The sequence below is a fragment of the Psammomys obesus genome, unplaced genomic scaffold (genome assembly GCF_907164565.1).
Source record: "Psammomys obesus unplaced genomic scaffold, mPsaObe1.curated_primary_1811, whole genome shotgun sequence".
Lineage (NCBI taxonomy): Eukaryota > Metazoa > Chordata > Mammalia > Rodentia > Muridae > Psammomys > Psammomys obesus.
Window position 1 is genome coordinate 116,482 of NW_026590698.1, and position 10,392 is coordinate 126,873.

A 10,392-nucleotide genomic window follows, 5' to 3' on the forward strand; every position below is an offset into this window, starting at 1 on the left:
AACTTCCTGAAGAATTCTCCAGACTCGAGAGAGAGACAGTACCAGTCTGATTGGCAGAATCCAAAAAACAAACAGGGAAGGTCTCAGATAAGCCAATGGCCAGGGGTAGGCGAAAGAACACTTCCAACATAAATCAGGACATCATGACTTCACCAGCAAACCCCAAAATCGATGGATACTCCAATTCATCAGAAGCACAGGAAAATGACCTTAAAGCCATGCTTGCTCAATTATTTGAGGCTCATAAGGAGAAAATGAACAAATCTTTCAAAGAGTTGGCCAGTCAATTGGAGATAAAGAAAGAAGAAATAGACAAAACCCTTAAAGAAACACAGGCAAACATAGCCAAACAAATAGAGGCACAAGTAGAGAAAAAATTAGTGGCATACAAAAAGGAAATGAACAAAGAAATAGAGTCCATCGTAGAGAGACAGGAATCCAAATTCAAACATATGGAAGAAATGGTGCAAGGCATGAAAACAGAATTAGAATCAATAAAGAAAACACAAAATGAGAAAACTCTTGAGCTGGAGAACTTGGAGAAAAGATCAGGAACCACAAAAGTAAGCATCACCAACAGAATACAAGACATGGAAGAGAGAATCTCTGGAGCTGAAGACACACTTGCAGAAATTGATACTTCTCTCAAAGAAAAAGTAAAATCAGAAAAATTTCAATCACAAAATATCCAAGAAATCAAGGATGCTATGAAAAGACAAAATCTAAGAATAATAGGAATTGATGAAAAAGAAGACTCCAGGCTCCAAGGTCCAGAAAATATTTTCAAAAAAATCATAGAAGAAAATTTTCCCAACTTAAAAAAAGAGATGTCCATAAATATACAAGAGGCCTACAGAACACCAAATAGACTAGACCAGAAAAGAAACACATCACGTCACATCATAGTCAAAACACTAAATCTACAGAACAAAGAAAAGATATTAAAAGCAGCAAGGGAAAAAGGCCAAGTAACATATGAAGGTAGACCTATCAGAATCACACCAGATTTCTCATCAGAAACTATGAAAGCCAGAAGGGCCTGGGCAAGCATCATGGAGACTCTAAGAGATCACAAATGTCAACCCAGACTACTATACCCTGCAAAGCTTTCAATCAACATAGATGGAGAAAACAAAATATTCCATGACAAAACTAAATTTACACAGTATCTATACAGCAAACCAACCCTACAGAAGATACTAGAAGGAAAACTCCAATCCAACGAAAACGAATTCACCCAAGAAAACATGGCATACAGATAATATCCCAACAAAAAATGAAAAGAAAACAAGCAATGAAACAAGGTAAGATCATCGACTCCATTTCAAAAGGAACTAACATGCATTGGTCAATATTATCTATCAATATTAATGGACTCAACTCACCAATAAAAAGACACAGGCTAACAGAATGGTTACGGAAACAGGACCCAACATTCTGTTGCATCCAAGAAACACACCTATGCAACAAAGATAAACACTACCTCAGAGTAAAGGGCTAGAAAAATGTTTTTCAAGCAAATGGTTCCAGAAAACAAGCTGGAGTAGCCATCCTAATATCTAATAAAATAGACTTTCATCCGAAGTTAATCAAAAAAGATAAGGAGGGCCACTATATTCTCATCAAAGGAAAAATCCAACAAGAGGACATCACAATTTTGAATATCTATGCCCCAAATACAAGAGCACCTACATTCGTAAATGAAACAATATTAAAGCTTAAACCATGCATTGATCCTAATAAATTAATAGTGGGAGACTTCAACACCCCACTCTCATCAAGGGACAGATCAACCAGACAGACACCAAATAGGGAAATAAAAGCACTCACAGAATCCCTAAATCAAATGGACCTAATAGACGTCTACAGATCTTTTCACCCAAACTCAAAAGAGTACACCTTCTTTTCAGCACCACATGGAACCTTCTCCAAAATAGACCAGATAGTTGGTCACAAAGCAAGCCTCAACAGATACAAAAGGATTGAAATAATCCCTTGTATACTATCTGACCACCATGGACTAAAGCTGGACATCAACAACAACAGAAACAACAAAAAGCCGACACGCACATGGAAACTGAACAACTTACTACTCAATGACAGCTGGGTCAAGGAAGAAATAAAGAAAGAAATTAAAGACTTTCTAGAATTCAATGAAAATGAAGGCACAACATATCCAAATTTATGGGACACATTGAAAGCAGTGCTCAGAGGAAAATTTATAGCACTAAGTGCCTACAAGAAGAAATCCGTAACATCACATACAAACAACTTAATGGCCCAACTGAAAAACCTAGAAAAAATAGAAGCAGATACACCCAAGAGGAGCAGAAGGCTGGAAATAATCAAAGTAAGGGCAGAAATCAATCAATTAGAAACAAATAAAATCATCCAAACAATCAATGAAACAAAAAGCTGGTTCTTTGAGAAAATCAACAAGATAGACAAACCCTTAGCCAAACTAACTAAAAAGCAGAAAGAAACCATACAAATCAGCAAAATCAGAAAGGAAAATGGGGACATAACTACAGACACTGAGGAAATCCAAACGATTATTAGGTCATACTACAAAAGCCTATATGGCACAAAATTTGAAAATCTAAATGAAATGGATAACTTTCTTGACAGATTCCATCTACCAAAATTAAGTCAAGATCAGGTAGAAAGACTGAATAGCCCTATATCTCCCAAGGAAATTGAAGCAGTCATTAACAGTCTCCCCTCCAAAAAAAGCCCTGGACCAGATGGCTTCAGCGCAGAATTCTACAAGACCTTCAAAGAAGTACTAACACCAATTCTCCTCAAAATATTCCACAAAATAGAAATAGAAGGAAAACTACCAAACTCATTCTATGAAGCCATAGTCACTTTGATACCTAAACCACACAAAGATCCAACAAAAAAAGAGAACTTCAGACCTATCTCTCTTATGAAAATTGATGCAAAAATACTCAATAAAATACTTGCAAACAGAATCCAAGAACACATCAAAGATATCATCCACCATGACCAAGTAGGCTTCATCCCAGGAATTCAAGGGTGGTTCAACATACGGAAATCCATCAATGTAATCCACCACATAAACAAAATGAAGGAGAAAAACCACATGATCATCTCCTTAGATGCTGAAAAAGCATTTGACAAAGTCTAACACCCATTTATGTTTAAAGTCTTGGAGAGATCAGGGATACAAGGCACATACCTAAGGATAGTAAAGGCAATATACAGCAAGCCTATAGTCAACATCAAACTCAATGGAGAGAAACTTAAATCAATCCCACTGAAATCAGGGACAAGACAAGGCTGCCCACTCTCTCCATATCTCTTTAACATTGTACTTGAAGTCCTAGCCAGAGCAATAAGACAACTAAAGGAGATCAAGGGGATACAAATCGGAAAGGAAGAGGTCAAAGTGTCACTATTTGCAGATGATATGATAGTATACATGAACGACCCCAAAGATTCAACCAGAGAACTCCTTCAGCTGATAAACACCTTCAGCAAAGTGGCAGGATACAAAATCAACTCAAAAAAATCAGAAGCCCTCTTGTATACCAAAGACAAAAAGGCTGAGAAAGAAATTAGGGAAACAACACCCTTCACAATAGCCACTAATAACATAAAGTACCTTGGGGTGACTCTAACCAAGCAAGTGAAAGACCTGTTTGAGAAAAACTACAAGTCTTTGAAGAAAGAAATTGAAGAAGATCTCAGAAGATGGAAAGATCTCCCGTGCTCATGGATTGGTAGGATTAACATTGTGAAAATGGCCATCCTGCCAAAAGCAATCTACAGATTCAATGCAATTCCCATCAAAATACCAACTCAATTCTTTACAGACCTTGAAAAAAAGATTCTCAGCTTCATATGGAGAAACAAAACACCCAGAATCTCCAAAATGATCCTGTACAACAACAGATCATCTGGAGGTATCTCCATTCCCGATCTCAAGCTGTACTACAGGGCAACAGTAATAAAAACTGCATGGTATTGGCATAGAAACAGAAAGGAGGATCAATGGAATCGCATAGAAGACCCAGAAATAAACCCACACACCTATGAATACTCAATATTTGACAAAGAAGCCAAATCCATTCAATGGAAAAAAGACAGCATCTTCAACAAATGGTGCTGGACCAACTGGATGTCTACATGCAGAAAAATGAAAAGAGATCCATATTTATCACGCTGCACAAAACTAAAGTCCAAGTGGATCAAGGACCTCAACATAAAACCAGATAATCTAAATCAGTTGGAAAAAAAAGTGGGAAACAGCCTAGAACTCATTGGCACAGGAGACAACTTCCTGAACAGAACACCAACAGCACAGGCTCTAAGAGCAACAATCAATAAATGGGACCTCATGAAACTGAAAAGCTTCTGTAAAGCAAAAGACACTGTCATCAAAACAAATAGACAGCCTACAGATTGGGAAAGAATCTTCACCAACCCTTTATCTGACAGAGGGCTAATATCCAGTATATATAAAGAACTAAAGAAGCAGAAAAGCAACAAACCAAGTAATCCAATTAAAAAATGGGGAACAGAGCTAAACAGAGAATTCTCGAAAGAGGAACATCGAATGGCAGAGAAACACTTAAAGAAATGCTCAACCTCATTAGCCATTAGGGAAATGCAAATCAAAACAACCCTGAGATTTCACCTTACACCCATCAGAATGGCCAAGATGAAAAACTCAAGTGATAGCACATGCTGGAGAGGTTGTGGAGAAAAGGGAACCCTCCTCCATTGCTGGTGGGAATGTAAACTGGTTCAACCACTTTGGAAGTCAATCTGGCGCTTTCTCAGACAACTAGGAGTAGTGCTTCCTCAAGACCCAGCTATACCACTCCTAGGTATATACCCAAAATTTGCTCAAGTACACAAGGACATTTGTTCAACCATGTTCATAGCAGCTTTATTTGTAATAGCCAGAACTTGGAAACAACCCAGATGTCCATCAACGGAGGAATGGATACAGATATTGTGGTATTTTTACACAATGGAATACTACTCAGCAATCAAAAAGGAGGAAATCATGAAATTTACAGGCAAGTGGTGGGATCTAGAAAAGATCATTCTGAGTGAAGTATCCCAGAAGGAGAAAGACAAACTTGGTATATACTCGCTTATATAGACCTACAAGATATGATAAACATAATGAAATCTACACACCTAAAGAAGATAATCAAGAAAGTGGACACAGGCGAAGGTGATTAATCCTCATTTAGAAAGACAAATGGGATGTGCATTGAACTTATGACAGGAGTTTACCACAAAAGGCATCTGAAAGACTCTACCTAGCAGTGTTTCAAAGCAGACTCATAACCAAACCCTCGGCAGAGTGCAGGGAATCATATGAAAGAAGGGAAGTTAGTATGATATGGAAAGGATAGGAGCTCTACAAGGACCAAACATATCTGGGCACAGGGTCTTTTCTCAGACTGACACTCAACTAAGGACCATCTATGGATATAACCTAGAACTTCTGCTCGGATGTGGCCCGTGGTAGCTCAGTAACCAAGTAGTTTTCCAAAGTAAGGGGAACACTGACTATTTCTAACAGGATCTCAAGGGCAGGCTGTTTGACCCCCCCCCCCCTGGGAGGAGCAGTCTGTTAGGCCACAGAGGAGGACTTTGCAGCCAGCCCTGAAGATACCTGATAAAACAGGGTCAGATGAAAGGGGAGGAGGTCCTCCCCTATCAGTGGACTTGGAAAGGGGCAGGGAGGAGACCAGGGAGGGAGTGTGGGGTTGGGGAGGGAACGAGGGAGCGGGATACAGCTGGACACAGAGTTAACAAAATGTAACTAAAAAGAAAAAAATAATAATTAAAAAAACAAGAAATCACTATATTGAATGAATTATAATGTTCATAACTTTCTTTTCAACCACAGTATCTAACTGAAGGTTCTGAGATCATAAAATTTACTTTTGCCTACACATCTGAAACTTATACATTTAAAAATTTAAAGTTTAGAACTTACTAACACTAGCTAAAACGTTAATAATTTTGTTCAGAGAAGTATTTATATTGTCATTTAAATCATGCTTAGTTTTTAATATATGCTTTTAAATATATTGCTTATCTGTGCTATATCTGCCTTATCCTATTTCCTTTTTGATTTCTTTTCTCTACTGTTATTACTCACAAACTACCAGAAAATCAAATTTTGAGAATGGAGCCATTCCCTTCACAGGATTCATCAGGCTTTTTTTCTTTGCATGTATCTTATTTAAGAACATTTTATCTTTAATTATTAAGCACATTTCAGAGTGTGGTCTTATGGAAGAATACTCAACTTCAAAGTAATAGATTTTTGAATAGCCAGCTAAGTTGGAGTTAAACTCACTGTTGTTTTTTAGTATTAGTCTGTCAATCATTTTAGAAATCTTGGAAATTCTGCATAATATTCTTGAAAATGAATGAATAAACAAATCACACAAACATGACAACAAATGGCATCATAGGATTTTACTGATCACGTTCCTGACTGTAGCCTTGAAGTCTCCATTCCTGAGACTATATATCAGCACATTTCAGAGTGTGGTCTTATGCACTTGGATTCAGTGCCCATGAAAGTCAGAAGTCTGTGCTGAAATCTTTGGAAATTAAGTTACAATCAGTTGTGGACTGACAAATATGGGTGCTAGGACACGAACTCACATCTTCTGTAAAAGCATTATGTGTTCTGCATACTGAGTATATTTCTGCTACTAGATGCAACCAGGTTGGCAAAATTGGGCTATGGCTAATTTGCTATGATCCATAATTATCTTTTAAAAAAACCTTTTACTCTTCAGAAGACTTCCTCTGTTTTGGTGACCATGTTACACCCTTGAGCTACCATTGACTTTTTGTTAATTTTTTTATATTAATCATAGTTTATTTACTTTGTATGCCAGCTATAGCCCCCTCCCTCATTCAATCCTTCCCACTCTTCCTCCCTCATCTCCTCCCTGTCCTTCTCTAAGTCTACTGATAAAGGAGGTCTTCCTTCCCTTTCTTTTGACCCTAACTTATCAGGTCTATTCAGGACTGGCTGCAATGTCCTCCTCTGTGGCTTAGCAAGGCTGCTCCTCCCTGGGGTTGGGGGAAGTCAAAGAGCCGGTCATTGAGTTTATGTCAGACAGCCCCTTTTCCTCTTAATAGGGAAACCCACTTGGATACTGAGCTGCCCTGGGCTATATCCTAGCAGGGGTTCTAGCTTATATCCATGCATGGTCCTTGGTTGGAGAAACAGTATCACAAAAGACCCCTGTGCCCAGATATATTTGGTCCTTGTGGAGCTCCTTTCCTCTCCAGGTCATACTAACGCCCTCTTCTTTCATATAATTTCCTGCACTCTGTCCAAGGTTTGGTTATGAGGTCCTCTGTAGTAGGCTTCTGTTCTGCTACTTGTTTTCTCCTGCTTCCAATCTCCATCCCTTTTGCCTTTCTAAGTGAAGATTGATCATCTTACCTATCTTACCCCAGGTCTTCTTTCTTATTTATCTTCTTCAGGTGTAGAGATTTTAGTATGTTTATCCTATCTTATAGGTCTAGTATCCACTTAGAAGTGAGTATATATCATGTGTGTCTTTCTGCTTCTGGGATAACTCAGAATGATCTTTTCTAGATCCCACCATTTGCCTGCAAATATCATGATGTTCTTGTTTTTAATTGTTGAGTAGTATTTTTTTGTTCAAAATATTATTTTATTTAAATGTATACAGTCCTTGGCTGAGCATTTGGCTAAATGTATATCATGTATGATTTACAGACTTCCACATATGAATAAGCAATGTAGCCATATAGGTAAAGTGCACAATTTGGTGATATATTGATGTTTATTTTTAAACAATTAGAACGCTTTGGTTGCATAAGTTTGTTATTAATGATTACTAATAAGGGAAACTACAATATTTATTTTGGATATAAGTTAAAATTATAAAGAAGAAAAGACTATAGTTTGCAATTGATAATAGAATTAACATTGCAGTGCACTGAATTTTAACAAGACTTCAAAATCCCAAAATATATCAGTCATGATTAGCAAGCAATAGTAGAAAAGATATATAATTTAGTTGGGACAATTAAACAGCCTACTAATTATGAAAAAAAATTCAACATATTTCTTGTATGTATATATTCATTTTCTAATGACTAAAAACAGAATTTTATTTCATCATTAATGTATGCTAACTTAAAAATTGTGCATGTTGACTTTCTGTTCAAAATGTTTATTTGAACAGAAAGGTCATTGTTGTTTTGCTTATTTTATGGAAGAATACTCAACTTCAAAGTAATAGATTTTTGAATAGCCAGCTAAGTTGGAGTTAAACTCACTGTTGTTTTTTAGTATTAGTCTGTCAATCATTTTAGAAATCTTGGAAATTCTGCATAATATTCTTGAAAATGAATGAATAAACAAATCACACAAACATGACAACAAATGGCATCATAGGATTTTACTGATCACGTTCCTGACTGTAGCCTTGAAGTCTCCATTCCTGAGACTATATATCAGGGGATTTAACATAGGGATGAAGACTGTATAGAACACTGAGGCCACCTTGACCATGAGCCATGAGCTCTTGGTGTTAGGTGAACAGTAAAGAAAAAGGATGGTTCCATGAAAAATAATAATAGCGGTCAGGTGGGAGGCACATGTAGAGAAGGCTTTACTACAGCCCCCAATGGAAGTCATCTTCACGACAGTGATGACAATGAAAACATAGGAAGTAAGAATAATGACCAGGCTGCTTATTTCATTAAATGTAGCACAGAAAAAAGCAATCTTCTTGCTAATATAAGGGTCAGAGTGGGATACAGCCTCAATAGCAGCATGCTCACACACAAAATTATTTATGATACTAACTCCTTGAAAGGATAATCTCAGCAAAAAGTGTCAGGGAACAGATTAGACCCCAAGAGTATGATGCACCCACTAAAACGGAGCACAGCTTAGGGGACATCACAGTACTGTAGGCAGAGGATTACACACTGCCACAAACTGGTCATAGGCCATCACTACTAACATGTAAGTTTCCGTCACCACAAATGTACATGCAAAGAAGAACTGCATGATGCATCCTGAGAAGGAGATGGTTCTATCTTCCAAAATCAAGTTTTCTAAGAGTTTGGGTGTTACAACAGTTGAGTAACAGAAATGCACAAAGGACAGGTGACTAAGGAAAAAGTACATGGGAGTACTACAGAGCTTTGTATTGACCCTGATGACGGCAATCATGCCCAGGTTTCCCAGCATAGTGATTGCGTATATGGTCAGGAACAGGAGGAACAGAGGCACCTGGAGGTCTGGGTATTCAGAAAAGCCCACGAGAATAAAGGTCACCGAAGAAGTCTGGTTTTCCTGATCCTGGGTTAAAAATAGAAAAATTGAAACAGAAAAGCAATCAAATAAGACAGCCTGGAAAAACATTTGGAATTTTAATGATTATTCATAAAGAGCCACATAGAAATGTATTTCACTGTTTATATTAAATTAAATTCCAAACACCAATTGACAGAGTATAATATAAGTTCTTTTTCCTATAAATTTTACAAATGTGTACTCCAGAATAAAATAACAATTCACAAGATCAGAGGTGAATTACATAGACACAGGATAAAATCTCACTATGAAGTCATAGAATATGCTGTAGCAGGTGTACTGTAAATTCGTGGTGTATCGAGACACATCTTAGTTAAACAAAACAGCAACCACAGTGAAACCTCAGATCATTTAATTTCTTACGTATTTAAACAAATCCCAATTATGTAAAAAATAGAATGGGTTATTTCTATATGTGCTATGTTCTTCCAAAAATGTTGCAATTACTCTTTTTTACTATCTATTCCTTAGAAGTACATTATAAGTACTTACTGACCCTAACATAATACACAGCATAAAATTAACACAATTTTACATAAGATAATAGTAACATGTCTGTGTGCCAAAATTAAAAACCTTACTGTTTTCTATATTTTGATTTCATTCTTTAAGATAATATTAGACTTGTGTCCTTCATATGAAAATATCATTGGCATATATGTGTAGTTTTCTTTCAACTATTTGGATTTCATTGATTCTATCTACAAGATTTATTATATGCTGAATACATTTACATATTTCACACAGATTATATTGAGCTAAAATTTTATATCTAAATAGAATGTTTTATATCTAAATAGAATGTTTTGGGTAGAAGTTTTAACCTCTACCCAAATCTGTATTCTTTCTCTGACCCTCTTCTTAAAAAAATTGAGCAACTTAGGGTTGAAAGAGAAATCTTTTCCACCAATAACAAACATGGTTTCAACAAGTTCTGACACATCTTTTCAACATATACTTTTGGATCCACTTATTGTAGTCTGTGTTCATTTTAATGAACTTGAGGCTAAAATTTA

The 10,392-nt window shown here is 36.7% G+C and overlaps 1 pseudogene; it reads right to left on the reverse strand.

Moving 5' to 3' along the window:
- Positions 1-8,440: 8,440 nt before the first annotated feature.
- LOC129677770 (olfactory receptor 5D13-like) lies at positions 8,441-9,424 on the reverse strand (annotated as a pseudogene).
- Between the last annotated feature and the right edge of the window lie 968 nt (positions 9,425-10,392).